Source organism: Megalopta genalis, chromosome 10, assembly GCF_051020955.1.
Source record: "Megalopta genalis isolate 19385.01 chromosome 10, iyMegGena1_principal, whole genome shotgun sequence".
In the NCBI taxonomy this organism is placed as follows: Eukaryota; Metazoa; Arthropoda; class Insecta; order Hymenoptera; family Halictidae; genus Megalopta; species Megalopta genalis.
The window spans coordinates 10630219-10657030 of NC_135022.1; positions in this window are offsets into that span (position 1 = coordinate 10630219).

The window sequence follows — 26812 nt, forward strand, 5'->3', positions numbered from 1 at the left end:
ATTTTACTGATCGTTAGTAAAAACGCGAAAATGCCTTTAAACTTTTCGAATATATTGAAATTAGTATGTAAGACATATTATTAGTTAGACATATTATCATGTCTTTTATTATGGCCTATTTGTCTATTTTATGGACTGTTTGAGGAATATTTTATATTTTTTTATATATATATATATATAATAATATATAAAAATAATATAATTATAAATATATATATATATATATATATATATATATATATATAATAATATATAAAAATAATATAATTATAAATATATATATATTATAATATATTTCATATTTTTTTCTTAAATATTGCGAACATTGTCTGTAAATTTTGTAGTTTAGATTTTAGAATATACATATAGACACAACAAAATTACTGCAACTGTCAACACATGTAATTCGTTACAAGAGTCAAACGTGTATGACGATTACGATTTTGTATTTCATATAAAAAAATTTCAATTCGGTGGATGTCATTATTTAAAATCGTAGATATATTGTTCAAAACTGTACATATACTGTTTAAAATAACACGTGTATGTATTATTTAAAATTCTTTGACGACATTTATAAGGGACAAACATACGTAACTACGAACAATATTAGCGCTCACAGCGCACGTGTTAATGTAATCTTTTACCTGAATCTTGCATGGTTTATTGCAGGTAAAAATTGTTCGTTCATTAGCGTACGACGGATGTTTCCCGTTAACTACGAGAAATTGAATGAAAACGTACTCCTTCTCTGAATAATTAAAAAAAGAAAAAAAAACTCGAAAACAATACGACACGTTCTTAAACGGAATGTTTATACAGTTCTGTGCTCCGGCTATAATATTCCCGTCATAAACGCATAAAATCCAGTGGCCAATCATCGGCCACGTCCGGACGACATTCGCGCCGAGTTTCGACCCGCCACGAATCATCGAGTTGCCGAACCTTCCTTGCAGGTCCCGTCGCGAGCGAAATGACAAATAAGGAAGCGTGCAAGAAAGGAGCAGCGTAGATGGGTGTAATAAAGAAAAAAAAAAGAAGAGAGGAGGTAACAAGCAAATACGCGCGTGTAACGAGCGTTGTCGGGCCTCGCTCGAAGGCCGTTGACTCTGCGAAACTTTCGCTCGGGCGCTTTCATGTGGAGCAGACATAAAGGCTTGCCAGGAGCACGGTAAAAAGTACACGACCCTCGGTATCGCGCACCGAAATTCACGATCGCCGGGCGCAGCTTTCTTTGTAAACAAAACGCTCGCCGGAATTTACGTTTGTGAAACTCTTCTCTGCCCGCGGTGCATTTGGGTCGTACACACACCGCGCATCAATTAGCAGGCACGTGAAAAATTGCATACACGCGAGCGCATTCCGTTGCGAGCGGCCGCCGCGTACGATACGCGAAATTGATTTTCTTCGAATGTTCCCCAGCCCGATCCCGTATCGTGTCTCGAAACCTCGAAGTGCTTAGCCGCGGCTGTGTTTACGTTAACTAATGGATTTAGACAGAACCGAAGTATCATGAAAGGTTCGCAGCGACAAACAGTTGACCACATTCCCACTTACTTTTACCGCAAGTCAATTTTTAAGCGGCGGAATCAAATGTTCCCCGACCTAAGATTTCATCAAAATTGATGTCCGTTTATTGTACGTGTACGTTATTAACAGAATGGTAGTATTTACTGCTAGATGTTTATGAAAGTAATGATTTCCTTGCCCGAGCCTAGGATTTCATAAAATTGACGTCCATTTATTGTACATGAACTTTATTATATATATATAATTATATATTATAATATATTATAATTATATTATATTTATATTAAATTATATTATATTATATTATATTATATTATATTATATTATATTATATTATATTATATTATATTATATTATATTATATTATATTATATTATATTATATTATAATTATATTATATTATATTATAATTATATTATATTATATTATATTATATTATATTATATTATATTATATTATATTATATTATATTATATTATATTATATTATATTATATTATATTATATTATATTATATTATATTATAATTATATATTATATATATAATATATAAAAGTCGTAATATTTACTGTTAAATGTTTACAAATGTTTAGCAAAGAAATTATTTCCTTGCTTGACTGAAGAGAATTTCAGTGTAATTCTCTAGCCGTCTTGTATCCGGTACCATTATTTATTTACAATGACTGAATTATGCGTATTTTTCTCCAATGCCTATCTCATTTTCTTTACTGTAAGGAATTTAAATTGAGGATAATAAAAAGAACATTCAAACCGAGACGGGAATAACTTTCTCTGTGCATAATTGGATAAAGTTAAATATTTTAAGTACAATTCAGCGGCAATTACTGAACTGCCGATTTTTATGCAAAAATAAAAAAATATCGATTGTAAGAAACGAAAGTCAAATATGGGAATTTATTTCGTTTTTTGATCATTTCAATAAGCTGGAAGGAATATGTCGACATTCTGGAATTCTTGAAATTCCTCTACTGTTTTATGTTTCAACAACTCTTTTTTTGTGTCGTAAGTGGATAAAATCGGTGAACTGCCAATGGTCAACGAAGAGACGAAATCGAAAATGTGCTTCGATTCTCTTCGACAGGAGCGAATTTAAACATTAGAAACGAAAGTTATTTACGTCGATACGATATTGCATATAATTATCGAAGTTACACTCGATAATTACTGAATTTAGAGCAGTGAAATCAGTTGCGATCAGTTGCGTAGAGAACCCGATAATGATCGCCGGTGTGAGTTAACAATATACGTAGCAACACATCGGTAACTCTATTCTCAACGAAGCAGATTCACACACTGAATCTCACGAGTAGCATAACACTGTTGAATATGATACTATTCATATACATAATTAAGCGGTAATTTTACACACGATTATCACGTAAACTGATGAAGCAGTTTATATAATATTACGTAATACTTGAAAGAAATCTTGAATTAGTTAAAAAATTTATATCGTATAATTACATATTAGAAGATTATACAATATAAAATGCATACCGTATAATCTTTCTTCCATTATGATCTCAGGGTGTCTATAAGAAGCGGAGAATTCACTGTGTACACAATTTCGTAATTAATTAAAGATTTCTTTCGAATATTGCATCAGTTTATTTTATTGTTATATCAGTTTACGAGAAAATTGTATGAGAAATGTCGCGAAGTTGATAACATGATAGCAATCTAATTAAATTGTGTAATCAAATTAACTCATGCTGTAACAATTATTAGTGGGATGGTTTAATATGCTATACTTCTTGTCATAGTTACATTCCCATTTTATACGCGCTGCACAGACACACAAACAGTAACAATTACACCATTTTAACTCACCGAGTGTTTAGAGTGTATTCGAGTCTTAGCATCGAACAGTTCCAACGTAACCCAAGGTTGAATTTATAATGAAATCAATTTTAGTCTCTTTTTATGGCGAGACCTTAAACAAATTTACAGGATAATATCATATTCATGAAGATGGTAGCACGGAAGACGACCTTGGTTCAAGATGATACATCATCCTGTCCAGACTTTGTTTGTTAATTTTTTCTATTTCACAATTTTTGTTGCATTTTGAACAAACTTTGATTTTGGTGTGTTGAATTTTCACGAAAAAAAACACTATCTTCGTTACGGTTACGAATAAAATCAAGTTTTATAGGTACAGTAAATTCTCCCTAATTTTCCTTCAGCTTGTAAATAAAAAAATGGACAATTTGGAAAGAGAAGATACAATTATTCGAGCCTCGCGGCTCATTTTTATAGTTACCGATCATTAACAATTATATGTATTAATATTATATATAATATTATAATATTTATATATATTATATATATTATAATATTATAATATTTATATATATATTATATATATTATAATATTATAATATTTATATATATATTATAATATTATAATATTATAATATATATAATTAATATTATATATATATTAATTATATATATTATGAAAACGTGGTGCAGGGCTCGAATAATCGTATCTACTTTTTCCAAATTGTCCACTTTTGTTTACAAAGTGAAGAAAAATTAGGGAGAATTTACTCTGCATACAGTCAGTAGGGGAAACCAGGGCTAGAAGTTCTTCCGGGTAAGTTCTTCCGATGGTAATATATTTCAAGTAAAAAATTCTATTATGTTATGCTTTCAATTGTTTTGAAAGCGTGAACCAGTCACGCCACGCCGTTAATCATTTTAGTAACGTCCACGACAGCGAATTGTGTAGCTTAAAACTACTAGTTTTAGACAAGATAGTAATCACATACCAGGTAAATAAATATTTCGCACTTGCTATATTTTTGTCTAATTCAATTATTTAATGTCAATATCGTCTATTGTTCTGTTCTTATATAAATCAAATAATATTTTTGTTTTCAAGATGCAGGAAAATTAGAGAGAATATTCTGTATATTTCATATGGAGATTGAAGCAAAACAAAGATTTCCGAATGATCTAAACCTTGAACTTGAAGTAATACTAGCTTTTATCGATCTACATATATACAGTGACTCACAAAAGTATTCAACTTTTTTTAAAAACGAGAGATTATCTTTTTTGCAATCCCAAGTAATGGCAAAGTTAAAAAAAGGCATTTTAGAGAGTCGTAGACTTAATCCATCTATCACCTAAACAAAATTCAAGTCATTCAGTTAAGCTTTAAAAATGTTATTACCTTTCAGAAGGTGTACAAACACTTTTGTGACCCACTGTATATTATTGTGTTTCTCGCGTTCGTATTTTGCGCAAGTGCACAATTTTAAAATGCATTGCATCTTCGAAAAATTTAGTAACTAAATAATTACGCTCACCTGAACTCTATATGCAGCGATCTCTAAAACGAAATTGATCGAAACATTCGTAGAACCGACGATTTATAAAAGTACAAAAACCACCACTACGCTGAAAAACACAATAAAGATTACAAAATCAATTTAGATAAAAATGAATGTTTTTCGTCTATTTGAGCGACGTCCTTGCGTGAAATATACGCGATAAGAATTGTTCGACGTAGAACTATGAGCCATCTTTCAAATGGAAATTGTATTTCTCAACTGGAAGTACACGTGACGAACGGTGGAAGTATACCGTCGCAAAAGTGAGCCAAAAGTCGATTTAAAATATTTTCTCCGTAATGTAAAATGATTGCTTTCAGGGATAATTGAACGTACAGGAAACAGAAAAGTCCAATATGTTTTCATTTATTCTATTCATTTAAAATCAGATTACATATCAAACACTTAAATAGTAAGAAACATTAACCCTTAAATGCATGACTTTTTGTTTTCAATTTCTACTTATCAAACTTCATTTAAAAAATGAGTGTGTATTAAGGGAAAAAAGCGAAGAAAAAAATTATATCTTTAGGAAAATAGTTTTTTATTACAAAATTATCGTATATAGCCAATCGGCTACAAAACAAAATATTCTTCTGTATGTTGCCAAATGGCAACACGGTGCATTTAAGGGTTAACAACATAGTCCAACCTTTCGTTATCCACAATTAAATATATTTGCAACTTCTGAAATAATAAGTACATGAATACACTCGCCGCGGAAAGTATGTATGTTGAGACAGCTATTCAGACGGAATAACTGTTTTTAAATTAGTCCAAATGAACTAAACTTTTTTTACGTGACAAATAAATTCATATTTATTAACTTTTTTATCTGAGCCTGTAATGGAAATTTAAAAAACGCGTTTTTATAGATCCTGGTGACTTATACGCGCATTTGGTCAACAAATTTCAGAAAATTTTTTGACCTAAAATAACACGATTTATTGTACCAAATTAGTTGAATGTACCAAATTTGTTGCCAATCTTTTTTCCGGAGTTATCTGAATTCGTCTCAGCATCCCTTAAAAGATGTGGGTACAAAAAACTACAGGTTTATTTATAAAACATCTTGATAACTCCGGAAAAAAGGGGTTGACAAAAAATTTGGTGTTACTGAACTATGTTATTTTAGCTGAAAAAAATTCCCATCGAACCGGTAACAAGAGAATAAATTAAGCTGATCGCGTTCTGTGATTCAAGGGTTGATTCCTCAAGACATTTGAATCTAAGGAATCAACCTTTTCTGAGTGTTAACATAATTATGGGACGCCCTATATATCATAGATTGTATAATATATAACCTGAATGTTCTAGTATTTATTTGCACATTCGCAGACAAATTAAAAAATTCGATGGCTCGCCGGCAACCCCAGGTGGTCATTCTAGGATTAAGAACGATACTTATTCTGCGAAATTTTCGAGCACTTATTCATTAATATTATTCAATACTAATTCTTGGAAATTTTCCAGAGGTATTCAATTTCGGAATGAGATCCGCCTAGGTCGACGAAATGTCACGCTGCGAGGTGTGCACAAGTCCCAAATCCTGAGCGCAGCTTGTTAAAAACTCCCACGCTGGAGTATTTGCATAGGAGCGCGAGGGAAAACGCGAACCGAACCGATGGAAGCGGGCTCGCGAGGAGCACAAAGGCTGCGCGAAACAGCCGACAACATTGATTAAACCCGAGTGACTCCGGTTCCCGCGGAATGCAACAGCTTGATTGCATCGCTAAACACCGCTCGATGCTCGCATCTCCCGGGCAACAGGCCGGCCAATCGTCGGACGTCTGGTTGAAAGGCTTAAAATTAATCAAGGCCCCATCGGGTGTCGAATCGACGATGGCGTTAAGAAATAAACTCTGACCCTGACGTAATCAATTAAACGCCGCGAAAGGAGTTAACACGCCGCGCAGAGGTTTCTTCGAGCGGTGTGTCGGCTTCGGCTTCGGCGCGCGGCGCGGTCGGCTGAATCTTCTCAAGGAAGGGAAGAAGAAAAGAAGGAAGTGAGGAAGGAACGGGCCGCGCGACAGACGGAAGGAACGAAAGGAAAGGAAAACCCGAGAGAGGTTCGTGCCGGGACGTTCTCACGACGGAGGCATCGTGTGCCTCGCTATCGCGAATCTTCTCTCGCTCGGATCTCCTAGCTCCGCGATCTCTCTAGGGCCACCTACGAGTAACCGCAGTCATTTAAATTTGTGCCATTACGGTCCGCGCGTACGACGCGGCCCGTTCTGTGACGTGGGACGACCGACGTCAACCCCGACGAGAACATTCTGCGGTCAGAAGCGTTCTCTCCGCTTCGCATAATCTGCGTCTACCGGCGAGCTATGGAGTCGAAATGATCTGGTAGCGATCCAAAATCGATTTTCGTAAGATCCGTAAACTGGACAAAATTTTGCGTTGCTTGAGAAATAACTAATTATGTTATAATACGGTGAACTCTGTGTTTTAATTGTACTATTTAATTCTATTCCCTCAGTGGCGGGCATAGAATTCGAACAGTTATCGTAGAGGTATTTGTGACAGTATATATATATATATACTGACAGACAGTATATAAGTATTGGGAACTATAGACGGTAAGTATATCAATCGATTAGTAAACCTAATAAATATAGGTACTTATTTCAATTATAAGATGAAGAAAATTAGGCGTAGGAAACTCTTACAATCGAATCCGACTATCCGTGTTACGATCGTCCCGACTGCACTATCAAATTTTAATTATAACTTGTTATTTATAACATGCTTATTAATGCAAAGTAACTATCGGTGTTTCTTTAGGACATATAAAATTAGAGATTACTGTGTTCCACACTAAAAAGCTAAATGAATGCATCAATAAATGCTTTACATACAATAAAGGCAGATTTCCTAAAAGCTTCACAGCCTCAATAATTGTGTGAGTTCAAATCATAGTGACGTATGTCATATTTTCCTCATTGTGAGAAACAAGGAGTGTTATAGTTTATTGACATGTGTATTGTTTATTAATCTCATTTATTATATATATATATATATATATATATATATATATATTTATTTATTTATTTAATATTATTATATATATAGAATAAATGAGATTAATAAATAATACACATGTTAATACACTATAATACTCCTCGATTCTCTCTCTCTCTCTCTCTCTATATATATATATATATATATATATATATATATATATATATATATATGTATATATGATGATATAATTATATATGTATATATAATTATATCATCCATTAAGTATAATAAGTTCCGAATTGCTCTATAAACAAAAAATTGGTTGACCTACAAGATACGATCACATTAGCAATATTCCACATAGCACGATATTCCAATTTTATTCCTATCGCAAAAAAAATACGATTGTCTCACGGATTTTGCGGCTACCCTAAAATATCGCTAAATTCTTCTATCAAAACCACTGTACGGTGTCAGCTTACTCTTTCTTCGAGTAATACTTAATTGAGTAATTGGGTTCGATGCGCGGCAATTGATGTAACCCGAACAGAAAATCAAAAACCAGAAATAGTTCTTATCGCGAAAGAGAGTTGATCATAGGATTGTAAGAGTCGCATTCTTGTTACGTAGCTCACGAGAAATACTGCAAGATTTTTTGCGTCCGTGTTCCGAGAATAACAGGTGTCGTCGACCTTATGTAAACCTAGTATATATGTATATAAATAGAACAGAATATATCTCACGATACTCTCCGATCCTTAAAAAACACGGGTTGTCGACACACAGCATCGATCACGACGCTAACAACGTATCCTCCGCGATCCATCCATTTATAATTAAAATTAGTCGAGCTTTGATTTTATTAGTCGAGCTTAGTTTTCGTGTATAATTAACTAACTATATTAAAGACATATTAAGACATATTAAATTCTGTTTATATTATATTATCCCTTTATTTTGTTTATTTTTGAATTAGAAAATTTCTTTCTCCTTTTATCTCGGTTATTCCTGTATGAAACAATGTTGTGTCCTTTTATTTCGTTTATTTCTGAATAAAAAGATTTAATAATGTCTTATTCGATAAATTATTAATTATGCCCGAAAACGAACCAAAAGCACCGGAATTGGCCACCCCACAGTAACCACAGCTCCACCACCCTACAAAACGAAACAAATTCTTCTTTGATACTGAATGCGACAAAATGACGGGACCAGATTGTTTGATTTACGATTATTGATATTGTAAAGATACATTTATGGAGAAAATATTGAATAATTTTGCTTTATATATTGGGCTGACAACTAAGTAATTACCGATTTGTTCAATGAAATAAAAAATTATTTTACTTGGAACGAAGTTTAATCTGTAATGTATTTTCCATTTTGTTCGATGACCTTTTGCCATCTCTCCGACAACTTGAAAATTTCACGCTCGTAGAAAGTCTGATCCTTTTCGGCCAAAAACTGAGTTAAGCGAGATTTTACAGCGTCATCGTCGTTAAAAGTTTTACCACGAAGGGAGTTGTCCAGGGATCGAAATAAGTGGTAATCCGATGGCGCGAGATCAGGGCTATATGGTGGGTGTAACATCAATTCCCAAGCAATATCCATCAATTTTTGCCGAGTGGACAAAGACGTGTGCGGCCTAGCATTGTCCTGCTGGAAAATGACACCTTTACGATTGACCAATTCTGCTCGCTTTTCCTTGACCGCTGCATTCAATTTGTCCAGTTGTTAACATTCGCGGATAATAAAAAATAACATAATAATAATAATAATAATTTTATAATATAACATTTACGGATATCATAAAAATGGGAGTGAGAGACATCTATAACTGAAATTGGCAATTACTTAGTTGCCAACGCAATATTTGGCACCTACGGCTTTCAATTTTGACGGATTATGTATTATATATTATATATATGATTATATATAATAATAATAATAATAATAATTTTATAATATAACATTTAGGGATATCATAAAAATGGGAGCGAGAGACATCTATAACTGAAATTGGCAATTACTTAGTTGCCAACCCAATATTTGGCACCTACGGCTTTCAATTTTGACGGATTATATATTATATATTATATATATGATTATATATTATAATAATAATAATAATAATAATTTTATAATATAACATTTAGGGATATCATAAAAATGGGAGTGAGAGACATCTGTAACTGATATATAATATAATGTATAATATAATGTATGCTTGTTATATTTATGAAGCGATATAAAGCTATGTTCGCCGTATAGTCTGCAGCTCTAACGGGAATGATAAAATGTTTAAATTATATTGTACGTGGTATTAACAACAAGAAGCACGTGGGATACAAATCGAGCAAATTGATACACTTTCGCGAAACGGCGACGACCGTTCGTCTGATTGTTCCGGCGCGCTGTGATCGGAATCGATCTCGTCGATCGGATGCGACCTCGATTCAAAAAATCGTACAACAAGCCGCTTATAAAGAAGTTGCTCGGGCCGGGACGATAAAAAATCGAGACTACTTTCTACAACGTTGCTCCAGTTACAATCGAGAGACAGAGCGCCTCTGTGCGGTTATAAAGCGATCAAAAGCTGCGAGATCGTTGGATCACCGGGAGCAAAAACGAGCAACGAGAACAGGCCGCGGTTCCCTTTAACCTCGGCTCCGTTCGGTGGACGTCGTTAAACGACGACTTTAGATTTGTTTTCGGCAATTTACTGTTTAACAATCGGAAGAAAAATAGGACGAAATGCCGGTAAATCGAGTTCGCATGGCGTGCAATGAACAGGCAAATCATGGCAAGCAATTTGCGTTGAAAACGGAAGAAAAAAAGTAGAGAGGAAAGAACGTTGCGGTGAACGTTGAACGTTGGCGCTGTTTGACCTCGAATGGAGGGTCAAGATCATTTTCTGCGAACTTTCTTTCGGTATGTATGTACACATATACATGTATATATTCCGAATCACGGCAAGGTTGCGAAAAGATCAGCGCACGGGGTCGATGAACTTGAACGCGTGGACTCCCGTAACCTTGTTCGCCGATTTTTACGTCGAACAGGACGACGGATTAACCGTGAAAAATATCCTGTTGCAGCAATTTCGTTTTCTTTCGTTCGAACATCCGTGGCCCTCGATTAATTCAGTTCGAGAACCTATATTTAGGACACTTGTTGTTCATGGGCAATGATTACTTCAATGAGTTAGGTTCTTACAAAAAAAAATCTGTTAGGAAGTTAAATGTCTTTTGTGACTGTAATCTTTGTATTGTAGAAGAAAAAGTTGAATTCTATAAAAGTTTCGTCTTTATATATTACTTGAAGATTTTTATGAGCTATTAAATCGAATTATCAAGAATTATATTTCTTATTGAACACTTGATACCTCTCTGTAAAGGTTTGTTTCAGTACCTGCAAGAAAAAAGGTTACAAGGTCGAATTTCTTTCGTCGCAGTATTTTTGCGTATCGCAGAAATATAATTGAAATTGTATAAAAGTCTCGTGTTTATATTGCTTTTTTAAGATTTTTATAGATTATTGAATCGTGTCGCAAAGAAGTTTATTTCTTGCATTTGAAACCTCTGTAGAGTAGGTTTATTTCAGTACCTGCAAGAGAAAATACTGTTAGAAAGTCGAATTTCTTTTGTTACAGTAATTTTTATATTGTGTAAACAGAAAGTGAAATCCTATGAAAATTTCATCTTTGTATTATTATATGTTCTCATTCTCGGACATAATAGCTTATAGAAAGTATGGCTAATTCAGAATGATAAAAGAAATATTATTTTTCAAAATTTATATAAATTATTATATGGGGACATAAAGTGTAGATTCGTGTCAGCTTACGTTACGTGTGCGTGTTACCTATGCTCTCTTGTTTTCTAATTGCAGTAAACGTTACTGGATACGCAAGTTGCATTCCTTAACCCGAGAAAGATAACCTACGTCGCAGAGGCGCCTGCGAAGACTGTTGATTTTTGTTAATTTTTCATAGAGGTCTAGTGATTTAAGTTTAAAATTCCTTAAAATATAAAAAAATATAATATAAATGCATTTTATTTTTACAATAATGCCAAACCTTTAAAATGACTAGATTAACTTAAATAAATATCCATTGTTAGTATAAAATTGACGCCTTAGAAAAGCATGCGCCTCTGAAGCGTATGGTTATCTTTTACGTACGTTGTCATATGGTTATCTTTCTAGGGTTAATTAAGGTACGAGAAGATATAAAGGCGCACCCTGATATGTAGCTTTGCAATTAATACTTCTAAGTATACTATTCCAATACTCTAAATATAGCGAACATCTCATTCACAGACATGTTCGCGCATACAAAAAGAGCCGAATGGAATGCGGAAATGAATGATGAAAGAACAAGGCTTCATTAAAAAGAAAAAACTACTTCCAACGCTATTATAGCGACGACTAAAACCGTGGCACGCACACGAAAAATTGATTAGAGAATTTACTGTTGCAATACAATGAATCGGATCCGATTGGTACTATAATAAGCAGTCCAAACTGTAAGTACAATCAAGCAAGAGAAGAAATAAATTATGTAGTATGATAATGTTGACTCTCTACGATACTCATAAAGAATTTTAATTTTGGTACATCGATTTTGTCAATAAAATAAATGGCAGTTATATTTTAATTAATTCTGACGACGATGAGTGATTAATTCTGATGGCATATTAAGTTAACTAATAACTGCTTCGTTAGAGTTTGTTTCTGAAAATGGAGGCTAGTTATTAATCGATCGAAGAAACTTTAGACTCTGTTTACTAAGAATCTTCATACTCAGTATTTGAAAATTAAGTACTCTAATTAGCATACTAGTTATAACTAGGTAGAATCCTTACAAACGGACGAGAGCCATATTGTTTAAGACTTTACCAACTCTGGTAAAAGTATCATTTATTAAAACTTGAATCATAATTTTCTATTGAATTTAATAATATTGTTAATAATATGTTGCCCAATGTAAGAGTAAAAGTTAGTCAAACTAAAGAGAGAGATATTATTTATAAATTAATATCTAATATCCTGCTTCTAATCGATCTATCACTCCTCATTTAATAATTAAGAAAGAAATTATAATTAAATTGCTTTCGAATATTATATTAAAAATACAAACATTTATTGTTAGAAGAAAATAATGAACTGAGATAATAATAAAAATAATAGTGTAATATAAATTGTTATCTTTTTTATAATATAGAAATTAAAGAATAATTCCAAAACTTAAAAAACTTAATAAAATTATTATATAAGAAAAAATTCTTCTTAAATATTAAAAATATTTTGCTTTTCGTGTAATTTTTTAATTATCATTTCAAATTCAAGATTCTCAAACTTCGACCTCCCAAATTATGTACTAATCTAATCATTAAAATATAATCCCAATTACACTTACGCATACACCTATAATTGAAATATATACATAAATATTCAATCATTATTTTCAAATAATTCTATCATAAAAACTAGTATTAGCGTATAAATTAATATAAATTCTAATCTAATTAATAACATAAGAAATATATTCCTAAAAGTACGAATTATTAATAATAATAATAATAAAAGAAATAATAGTGCACTGAAAATTAAACTTATTAAAATCGTTAAATTTTTAGTTAAACAGTGGAATAAATAAGAAATAAAACATTAATTTTGCAAAATAAAATAAAATAATGCATCCTTATTATCTCCAGTGTTGTTATAAAAAAGAAAGTGGAAGTGGCAGGCAGGAAGATGCCATGCCCCCTTGTTCGCTGTCAGCCCATCCGATGTTGGCATTAGAATCACCACGGCATGGCGTGTGCAGGTGGATGCGAGCAATGTTCCGTAACGAGGGAAGCGAAAGAATGAATGTCAAGTGTGTCACGCAAGTAAAATGTCTGCCCTCTTTATTGTCGGGCAATTGTACGCGACCATCCGTGCGCGCCCGCCATTCTTCAATGGAGTTCCTACGAGTTTCTATTCTCTGCATTGCGGTGCATCGCATCGCATCGCGTCGCATCATATCGCATCGCATCGCATCGTGTCACATCGCATCGTATCGCATCGCATCGCATCGCATCGCATCGCATCGCATCGCATCGCATCGCATCGTATCGCATCGCATCGCATCGCATCGCAGTGCATCACGTCAGAGTGTGCAACGCATGCGGCGTCGCGTTGGTTAGCGCGCGCACGAGCGTGCATTCAATTTTATTGATGTTAATACGATGATTCAAAGGACCCTCTCCTGCTCGTTGTCACTCGACGCCGTGATTGGCTAAATTCGCGCCACTATCGCGAAAGCGAAGGTCAGGCGCTTCGCGAGTAAAACTTTGATCCGCAGAATCAAAGGCCTTCGAGATTGAATCGGGATGACATACGAATTCAACTGTGAAACGCGGCTATGGAAATTTCATTAATCCAGACGCCCGATAATGACGTTACTTTGTAACGTTTAATAGGACCTGCTAGATCGCCGGAGCTTCAAGGTTAATTATCTCGATCCACTCGATCCTTTGATCCACCGGCCAAGAAATTTCGATATGCTTGCTGTGAAGGTAATTTTTGACATATCGTGCTAAATTTCTAGGAAGAAATGGTCTTTTCACTGTATAATTGTGCGATGTTACGATTCACTGTGTAATAGAGATGACCCGAAAATTTCAGGTCGGGACGAGATATCTTTCGAGATCGGGACGGAAAATATTCGGAATTCTGTAAAATGATTATTATTGGACTCTGCGGATTTTATGTATTTATGACAGAAATGAGTATGGGTAATGAGTAGTAATAGGGATATGTAACTACTCGAAATTTTGGGTCAAGTCTGGTCAGAAAATTATCCTCGGGTCGGGTCGAGAAATAATTCTCGAGTCGGATCGAGGAATAATTCTCGGTTTGGGTTGGGAAATAATTCTCTTGGGTCGGGTCGGGTCCCCCGACAGTTCGTAAATTTCTGGTGCTCAACTTCATTGTCGAGTCAGGGTCCTGAAAAGTTGTAATATTTATATAAAATTACGAACAATTTCAATTTTTATTGTAAGTTTATATAATATTACATAAAAATTCAAGAAATGCATAAAATCCGCAGTCTAAAGATGTTCAAAAAACAGATCTGTTTTTTGACATCCTGACCGACTCTACTTTTCCATTTTTATACAAAAATATAATTTGCGCGTTTAGACACACGTGTAAATATGTACACAGAGGGTGATCCATTTAAATCGATCCAGTCAAATATCTTGCAAACCGTCGATGATGCTGAAAAATGTTTCAAGTAAAAGTTGAATGGTTCCAGGAGAAAGATAATCTTTTATGTAGACAATAATGTGCTGCATCGATTGGTGTAACAAAACGTATGATTAAAAAAAAGGAAAGTTGACCTCCATATCCTCTCTACGTGTCGATCTAGAAGAATCTCTTGCAAGATATTTGACTGGATCGATTTAAATGGCTAACCCTGAATATAAATCTCATCTGAGATTTTCTGAATGAATGAAAAAAAAATGCTACTTCTCTTATAACTGCAATGATTTGATATCTTTCAACTGTCCTGGCCCTTTTAAGAATATTAATAGAATACGATTACAGAATATTATTGGGTAGTGTTCATAATAAAAATGTTCGATAATTGATTATTACTATTACGTAGACATTCATCTAATGCCTTAATAATTTTAATGAGTTGACGATAATGCAATAATATTACCAATAATATTATATAATATATAATAATACCAATGTAATAATACCAATAATATTGCAATAATATTACCAAAACGTTTAAATATCTGTGCTGTTTTGCATCCGAACTACTCGTTTTTGTCATAAATGCGTGAAATCCGCAGTTTATTGATTACACTGTCATATGTCGTGTCTTTTGCTAAATTCAGGGAATACTTCACTTCGCGCAAACAGTTTGCAACAACCACGTCATGCGGCAATAGAATCTGCAGACTGCAGCAATTGAGTAAGTATTCGATCGTCGCGAGAAAATTGACCGAGGCAGCGTTTTACTGTCAATGAAGCGAGACATTTGTCAGTGTCCACGCGACTTTAGAAAATTGATGGTCAAATATAACCATCTGAATCGTCGAATAGTTAACACCAATTACAGAATAATGCCTATAACATACGAATCAATAAGAAATCCTCTGAAACCAAGGAAAATTATTTTAACGCTAAAATTACCAAAACAGTCAACGCGATGACGACAATTCTTTTTACAGTTGCAAAAATTACAAGGCTGTTTCTAAGTGGAATTTTATAACGGTTATTCGTAGCCAACGTATAATTCTTGTTATCCATAATGATTATTTATAACCAAAAATTGTTTCCGTCGATTACGATGATTATTGGATAACCAAAAACTATCTTTGTCATTTATAATGGTTATTAGTAACCGCGACACATAGAAGTTCATTTTTTCCGATCGTTGTATTTTTCAAAATTTCCTTTCAAATTACCACCCTTTGTATCGATCAAAAACAAAAATCAATTTTGTGTCGACGATCTTTCTCTATAAAATTTCCGACATAACTGTTAATTTTTCATCCCTGTATTATACTTGGCGAATTAGTTACTTCGAAGTGATAGAAAGTCGTGCAGATTGCAAAAAGAAAAAAAATTGAATGATCTTGCCAGCGATTCGCGTGATTTTACTAGGCTGTGAAAATGAGAAGAAATTAGGTTCTGGAGAGGGGGAAAAGGTGGCTCGCTCCGTTTCCTCAAGGGACTTTCCCTAATAACGCATACCGGCCTCGACACTTCCGATGCGTTAATGCAAAGAACCGCGAAACGCATTAGAAAACGAGCAAGCCTCGAGCCCCGTGACTGAACTTCGTGAATCTTTTTCCGGTTGCAGGCTCGCTGGCACCTGCGACGGACGAACGCGAGAACTACGGCGCGTTCTCGCACCTGACAGGAAGGTGTCGTTGATAGTTCCGTCGCATAAGTTTGAACCACTCGGTATTCACGGTGGTTCCTTGCCCAATGAACGCGTCGCGGCTCGTAAATTACATTCATCGATTAAAAAGTAATTTTCATTCACACATAGGCATAGTTCAATTTCAAAGAAAATTAAAAAAAAAATGCGATGATTAGAGAAAATTAACTTTTATGTATATGCAGAATAAAAATTGTCTGCGTTAATGGCAAAAGACTGTATACAAGGTGTCCCACAATTATGTTAACACCCGGAAAGGGATGATTCCTGAGGTCATTTGAAGTAACTTTTTCCTTAGCGAAAATGCAATCCGCGACTTTGTTTACGAGTTATTAACAAAGAAACACCGACCAATGGGAGGCGAGCTCGCCTAGCGCTAGGCGGCCGAGCCAATCTGCGTAATTGGGTGTCGACCGTTCGTTGACTCGGCCGCCTAGCGTCAGCCGAGCTCGCCTCTCATTGGTCAGTGTTTTTCGTTATTAACTTGTTAACAAAGCTGCGGATTGCATTTTCGCTAAGGAAAAAGTTACCTCAAATGACCTCAGAAATCAGCTTTTAACATAATTTTATGGGACACCCTGTAGATATTTCCTTTTCTAATGATTTTAATGCGTTGAACATAAAACAATAGCATTTTGAATTTTCTCAAAAAGTTTCAACGTTTTGCATTCAATCTACTCATTTTTATCATGAATGCATAAAATCCGTAGTCTACCAATAACCATTGTAAACAACGGAAATATATAACATAATCATTATAGATGACGAATACTCTTTTTTTGTTATAAATAACAATTGTCGATAAATATATACTTTTGATTCAAAAGTGTTTATGATATGAACTTAATATGCTTCATAGTCATTCGATATCTCTCTGCAGAAGAAACGGAGAATGCAAGTATAGAAAAATGTAATGTAAACTTGTTCACTGCTTGCAAGAGAAAAGTTCGGCAACACGAAAATACCGATTTATTTTTAAATTGTGCAAGGTCGATGACCATGGTTTCACATGCAAATGCACACTATCGGTAACGAAAATAAAATTCTGGTCGTCAGTAATGAATGTTGGCAACGAATATGTAATTTTGGTTATCCGTAATGGTTATTCATAACCCAATATTGTTCTCGTCAATTATAATGGCTATCTGTAACGAATTAACATAATTATGTTAAATTATATTATATTATATTAATATATAATATATTATATTATATTAATATATAATATATTATATTATATATTATTATATAAATTATATATTATGTATTATATATTATATATTATATATTATATATTATATATTATATATTATATATTATATATTATATATTATATATTATATATTATATATTATATATATATATATATATATATATATATATATATATATATATATATATATATTATATTTATATATATATATATTATATATTATATATATTATATATTATATATTGTATATTATATTATATTAATTATAATTTCGATTTGTAACGAAATACAATCTTCGTCATCGATAATGGTTACTTGTAACCGGAAACTATATCTTTCAAATTTTTCTGCTTTTGTTTATAACAGTAATGGTCTCTGGTAAAATGTGGAAGCTCGATATCGCGCAACCTATGCCGCAAGGAACGCGCGCCGCCGATTTTATCGCGCGCGATTTCTAGTTGCGTTCGCGTGCGCGCACGAGTCCGCGGTTATTAATGACACTTACATGTGTTCAGTTTAATTTCTTCGTTCGCGATGCTCACATGCCTGCGGGACTCGCGCGCATCCTGGCCAGAGAGTTAAACTACTCGAGATCAATTACCTGAAACAAATTAAATAGCTTTTTAGTCGACTTCGCAACATCTTCGTTGTCATCGATATGCGAAGAATAAGGGAACATGCTAATCGATTGGAAATTATCTTTAATTTCCTGAGATTCGTTGATCGATCATAAGATTAATATTATTAGCAATAATTAGATTGCGAATTTTATGCACTTATGACTAAAATTAATAGATCAAATGCAAAATAGCAAAAACATTTATGCAATTTGGGAATGTTATTGTATTACTGTGAACCCATTAGAATGATTAAGAAAAGCGATAAATGTCTATGTAATTTCGACATCTTTCTAATTAATGAGAAAAATTTTATTTTGCACATAAATCCGCAGTCTAGTAATAATAATAATGATATGAATATTAATGATATGAATAATAATGATAATAATAATGAATGAATGAATAATAATAATAATTGATTACATCTGATGTGTAAACGTGCAATAATTTTTTCTTCGATATATTCCATCCTACAAAAGTATTAAGATACCTGTTGATTTAATATAAATTGTAATTTCTCGTTCTGTTTTGGGGTAATGTTTTATGTTTAGTATTAAGTGTTATGGCATCGTATTGTCGAATGTACACGTTTAGTTAAAAGCAGTTGTCGCTTGAGCAGTTAGTTTACTCATTTATTGCATTTTGTTCCGAATAGGAGCAATTTTGAAATCAAATAGGAACAGAAATAATAAACGAACTGATAAAATGGATACCGAAGTTAATCCAAAAAGTAATTTAAAAACCTTTATCCCGAGGAACAATACGCTCTCGTTTCTAGTATCACGTTCGGGACCATGCAACGGATCTGCTCGGCGGGTCGATCGATTTTCCCTGAAAATAATCTCTCGGCCGACGACGGCGACGGCTAGAAAGTCCGGAAGGCGACCGGAAGTTGCGCCATTCAAGGATTTCTCGGCACTTTCGTGCTCAATGCCGTCTTCGTCCATTGAACGATATCTTCCAGCCGTGCAATTCGACTGCTAAAAGGAATTGTTCAAACCCCTTTCAAATCCACCGCGAGAAAAATTGTTTCCAGAAATATCTTCGCGTTTGGAACAATGAAATTTCATAACGATTTTCGTCCTCGAAGACGATACAATTTAACCTAATGCGATAATAATCATAAAAATTAGATCATACAAAAAGAATCATAAAAATTTTTACCAATACTGAGATACCAATTGTATCGGAAAGATCCAACTGAAAACGTAGATGCAGTGTGATGCAGAACTGAGTGAACACCTTTCGAAACAAATTTTTATTATAATTTTTTTATAAAACTGGTCTAAGTCACTTCAATCTTTTTAGAGTTAGAGTTAGAGGAACTGGTTTACTGTACAGTGACTAAAATACTTTTTTCTTATTTTTCCCATTACTTGGAATGACACAAGAAAATAAGAAACTACTATGTTTCCAACTTTTTTATTTGATCTTGTAACAAGAATTTGAGAAATGCGTTTCGGTAACTTATATGCATGCTGAAAATAATTTGAACGCACTTTTTACATTTTCGTTATGAGCTCAGATAAAAAGGTTAAAAAATGTGAGTTTTGTTATTATTTGTCATTCTAAGTAACAACAAAATTAAAAAAAGAAAGTATCTTAGTCATTGTCTAGTAAGCTAGTCCTATCATTTTAAAAAGATTCGAGTCATTTAATCCAGTATTGAAAAAGTTTTATCGTGTTTACAATAGTTATTATTTAAAACTCATTATACAATGAAGATCGTTTGCTGGACTTGCATAACTATTTATTTTTGCCACCATATTGGAGCCAAAATTATATTGGATACGTATGCTCTAATTATATATATATATATGTAGACACGAAAGAAGGGTTAAAAATCGATTTTATTCCAAGCAAGTCACATAAATATTAAAAAATATTCTAACATATCATTTTTCGAGGTCCAGCAAAGAAGCCACAACTAGTATCCGAAAAAATAATATCATCGAACATCGAATCAAGGTATTTTCTCAGCACAGGATATAAATAATAGCTATTGTAAATAATTATTTGAAAACTGCGTATACCTTACGCAATAAATAATCTTGTACGTTTTATCTTTTAACTTTGAAAAAAAGACTAGTAGGTAAAAAATTCAAATGAAACTCAATGCAAATATTAAAATTTATGCTCTCAGCTGGAGTAATGTGTTCCCACTCGAAATAAATCAATGTTTTCGCGATCCCGACAAAAATGGCCGAGAACAAAAGCCTCGGATGTAAATTGAAATTTGTTCAACAATAACACGCGATATCCTCTTGTTCTGCATACAACGGACCGACCAGTTCGCGATGTTAATCATCGATCGCCTGTCTGTTCTCTCGTTTGTCAATTTTTTTCCTCTGCTTTTTTTCTCTTGGTTTTTTATTCCCTGCAATGCTATTGTATGTCGATCTCTCTCTCTCTCTCTCTCTCTCTCTCTCTCTCTCTCTCGCTTCGGTTCTTTCGTTCTCGCAAATCTCGTGGAGATCATAAAAATTCTTTATGCTCGATTCCGTTGCTGAGATTAGTCGCAAAAAACAAGACACGCGATAAGAGGGAAGAAAAATGGCCGGTGAAATCGAACGAAAACGAATCTCGCGACGCTAATCTTCAGCGAAAGAGCTGACACGCATTTATACAATTTTTCTTTAGCTTCCCCAAGGGCAGACTTGCAATATCTTTCCTTTAATCGGTGATTTATGATGGAATGGCGATCTCCGGGAATCCTTTTAAAAAATGCACATAAAATGATCGTGGTCGCCAGAACACGTGTCAAATTCATTAATCTTTCGTTCGCATCTTCTGGATCGCTTCCTTTAATAAATAAATATCCTACATCGTGATGGTATTGTCTAAAAAAAAGTTGAACTACTTGGGAAATAAAACGAGTAATAATTTAGACAATCGTACGATCGAATAGAAATGAAAACAAATGGTAAACGAAAAATATTTTGTTCGAACGGGATTAAAATCGATCTCATTGAAACAAATCATTTTTGAGAGTCTACAATTCACAGTTGAGAATCTTCGTAAAATCCACAGTGATAATAGCAATTTCAATTATGTTACAACACGTCGTCTCTAGTAATACAATCTAATCTAATGATTTCAATGTAACGATTTCGTTTTCGAAACAAGATTTGAAAGATTCCTGTCACTGTAGCGCAATGATTTAAAATTCTGTTAATAGGTTTCTAGTAGATAAATTGACTAAGTTAACCAAGGAACGAAAGTATTAATCGTCATTCGCCGAAAAATGTGGTTTAAATACCGTACAAAAATATCCACGAACATTTGGCACTGGAATGAAGACACTTGTCCCCATCGAATCAGAACGAGAATACTTTCGAAAGGAATAAAAATAATCCACACCAAGGATGCACGATTGGAAATAGAAGAGGCAGTCGAAGGTATAAAAATAATTGCGAAAGAAACGATACTGCTCGCGAGAATGAACCGAAATGTGAAAACGATTCTGTCCGAACGGTTATGTCAGTTCGTTGAACCCCCGAATAAAAAAAAAAGAACGAATGTCGCATAAATCTCCATTAGCAATTAATGTTGCACAGCAAGTTGCACGGTGGTGGAGTTGGGATCCTGCACCTCGGAAGACGAGATTGATCAACTTCCTCAAAGTCACGCCGGAACAATCAGCCGTGCGCAATTAAAGACGAGCCTCGCGTAATTCTTTTAATATCACACTCGCGTTACCCGTCTCGGGAATCGCTGGAGCAGATCGCGCGGGCTGCACGCATTCATGGAAAGAGGATAGTCTTTTCAGAAAACGTAGGACACCTTTTTATTTGCTCCGTCGACGGAGAGTGCGGTCGCGTGAACGACAAAACGGCGTCGGGATTTAGTCGTCCGGGAATAGAAAACGTTCCTCTCATCGCTGAAGGAAAAATGTTACACTGAAATGTCCTTTTATACCTTTAGAAAAAATATTTATTCAGATACATTGATATAAATATATTGATTTAAATATATTTATTCAAATATACTGATTTAAATATATTTATTCAAATATACTGAAACAAATATATTTTTGTTTAGATGTATTGATTCAGATATATTATTCAGATATATTGATTCAGATATATTTATTCAAATATATTGATACAAATATATTTATTCAAATATATCGATTTAAATATATTTATTCAAATATACTGATTTAAATATATTTATTCAAATATATTAATACAAATATATTTACTCAGATATATTGATTCAGATATATTTATTCAAATATATCGATACAAATATATTTATTCAAATATATATTTATTTAAGTGACCCTTTGAATAAAATACGAAATGATATAACGTTATAAATAATTACTCTATTTCAATCACTATAATATCGCGTCAGTCTCGTCGCGAAGATTTCGAACAAAGTCGACAAAATAAAATTCAATTTTTTTCGTTGTTGATATTTGACAATTACAACGAACGCAGGCATACAATAAATACACATATATTCTTACCCCTAATAATATTCTCTTTCGAACGAATAAAGAATTGCTAATTAACCCGACTGTGGAAGAAGAAGTCATAAAATTCAATACAAGATTGACAAGATTGATGCATGAAACGAAAAATATAGTAATCTTATAAATATCATAATTGGCACTACTCTGTTTATATCCGTCGAACGGGGATGCTCGAGTTCGACAGATCGATTAATTACGTGGGGTCGTATCAGTATGAATTGTTAGCCAACATCCTGAGTTGCAATTTGACACGCAATTTGGCGCAACGTACTGAACTTCGGATGGCCTGGTTTGACGGACGACGTTATTGGTGCCGTTCGTGATCGAACCGCCCTTAGAGATCAGACTATTCGGTCCCGATCCCCTCGCATTCCTCTGTATCTCGGCTCGCGATCCACCCTTAGACGACAATAACAACACGTACGCTACAATGTTACGGTACGATGGACATCGCGACGTCCGTTACAGGAACGCTCGCGTGTGACCGCAGCCTGAGGCGCATCGGTGGGATCCAGTGACGGGCAGAGAGCGGGGTTTCAATCCGCTTGAGAATTCTATTTTGCCCATTACGAAATGCCGGTAGTGCGCGAGCCGCGCGGCGCTCGGGCGGATTCCATCGTGGCCGTTTTCTCAAAGTTCATTTCGATTTCATGGGCCTGCACGAAAAATCCGGGGGAATTGGCCGCGCCGGCGGGAATGAAATCAACACACAGGGACGAAAGAAGGAAAATATTTGGAGTGATTTGCGTAATTTTCTTAAACGATGTTCGGTAAGATTTTATAATCTGATATAATAATAATATTTATTATTAATTATAATAACAATAATAATCATTATTATTATTATTATTAATTATTAATATTATTATATAATATTATTATTATATAATATCATTATTATATTATTAATATTATTATATAATATTATTATTATATAATATCATTATTATATTATTAATATTATTATATAATATTATTATTATATTATTAATATTATTATATAATATCATTATTATATTATTAATATTATTATATAATATCATTATTATATTGTTAATATTATTATTATTATTATTATTATAAGTAATGTTACAATCCTGTATTTGCTAAACGAACGATCTGATTTGAAGCATTAATATATTAATAAATAAATGAATGAATAAGCTAGAGAAAGAGAGAAATATGAAGGCAGCGGAAGAGAAATATAAAGTCAGAGAGAAGAGCGGGAAAGAAAGAAAGAGAGTGAGGAAGAGAAGGTAGAAAAAGGAGATGTTCCGCGACGAAGCGGCGGGGAGCCACGCAGTTTAACCGATGAAAATTCAGGATTAACGCCCGTTAAAAGCCGTGAGAATATTTTCCGTGCGGCCGGCATGCGACCGCGGACCGATAAGAATCCCGATTTTAATTTCCCCCCCTGGATGCTTTCGATTTCCATCCCGTATACCTACACGGACACCGGCGTGATCTACACGTATCGTTAAGGGCGGGACTAACTAACGTCTAATCGGCTGGCCTAACGACCCCACTAACTATACGCGATACGCAGCCCCGCTAACAGCGGCAGCATCCTCGCATAACGATCCCTACCTTACTGCCTGTTAGTCATCGTTGAATCATGATCCAGTGATACACGACCTTTCCTTAGCAACCGCAGAAAGAAAAAAACCAGCCCGTGGAAGATTTACGATACACGCGATAGATACACCTCGTAGTTTGTCTTTTCAGACCACTTCCGTGTGTGTACCACGGCGACTCGTACCGCGCGTCACGTCGCGTCGCCAACACGGGATCATTTCCAACGTGCCCTCCGCACCGCTTGATTAACCCTTTGCACCCGAGTGATCGCTGTTAGGCACCGACAGAAATTGTTAAGATGACGTTCCAAAATCCTTTTCACATTATCGAATTTGTCCGTATTTAACCCTTCGCCGGCATCCCCTGGGTCTTTAAGTACCCAGGCGATACTTTTATCTCTTTGAATATCTTCGAAGCGGAAGGGTCGGCGTACTAAAGAGACGTCCAAGTGAAAAAGGTAACGAAATTGTGATTTTTTTTTCATTGAAACGATTTGATAACTCGTCGTTTTCCTTCTTCAAAACCTTGAAGCGATCGGATTTGAGATCAGTGTGTTAAAATCTACGGAAAATGAAGTATCATATGCCATTGAGAAGAAAAATTCAACTGTACATGGTGTTGGATTTACATGGTGTCAAAATTTTGTTGGAATATATTTCAAGTTCAATATAAACTTTCAAGATTAAAAGAAGGTTCGACATTAAAAAATGCGCTCTCTATTCCCCCCTATTCTGCAACATTTCAGCTTTAACGTAAAAACTACAGCGTTGCTTTATCTCATTTCTGTTAAAAATTCTTCGATTTTGATACATACTTCGTCACTTTAGCCCACTTTGCGGCATTTAACCAGCTCACAAGCAGCGTACATGTAATCATGTACATGCGAAAATCATCGAACCAATTATTGTGACGATTGTTTCCTGTGAATATTTAATTTGAATCAATAAATAAACAATTTCTTTCCGAAAGTTTTGTTTCTCATTATTTCTTGCGTAGCAATTTTTATTGACGTCTCGGAGTCCCTGCACGAGTGCAAAGGGTTTAAGCAGAACATACATTCCCATCGGTCTCTCCTAGTTCTTGTAATTTACCAGGAACATTTTTATTTTATATAAAAATCTACAGTATGTTTATAGCAACGACAAAATTGAATGTTTTCGGACTTTTCACCATTTATAACGAAAGCTTGGATTAATATATCGATTGAATCATTCCCTGTGGAAGAGTCTTTATATTTTCAACAGCTTCGAAGTGAAACACATGAAACCGGTCGTTTTGACCGGCTCGGTAGGTTTAGTCTTAATGTGCTTTTCTGCATAACTCATAATTCTGACTTATAGCCAGTGGTTTTCTGCTGGTTCATCGGAGATGCATTGTAATATTGCCAATATTGTGCTCGTATATTGACGAACGGCATTGTTTCCGTCGATATTATTGGCATCCTATTGTAGAATTGGTCCATTCTTGTAACCATGATGAATTGTCTGTATCGGCAGAATATGTGAAGTAAAAATGTTTTCCATCGAAGTCTCGCCAATATTGTACATTGTATATTGACAATACGCCAATCTGTTCCATACATGTTCGATGATATTGACGAATACGTATTGATCGTTTCTATATACAATAATCCTGAGAGTCCAGAAATATTAACAATTGCAAAGCTTCGAAGAATTACAAAATATAAAATTCAACAGAATTCAAAGTAGTATCTTATTATTCTTCGCATCAAATCGTCATCAAATATATATATATATATATATATATATATATATATATATATTTTACTTATATTTAAAAACAACGTTATTACATTTTTTAAATGAAATTTGATTTATATATATATATTATATATATAAGTTATTATATATATATATATATATAAGTCGCATCAAATCGTTATCAAAAATTTAAAAAAGTTAGTTTCCGCAATTTATAGAGCTACATTTGACCTGTAAGACCTATATTTGCTTCGGTTATGGAAATTAAAGATCAAATTTCATTTAAAAAATGTAATAACGTTGTTTTTCAATATAAGTAAAATTATCGTAAAAGCATAGTAACCAGGGGGGAGGGGAGTGGCACAGTAATTGACAGACTCGTCCTACTAGAACAG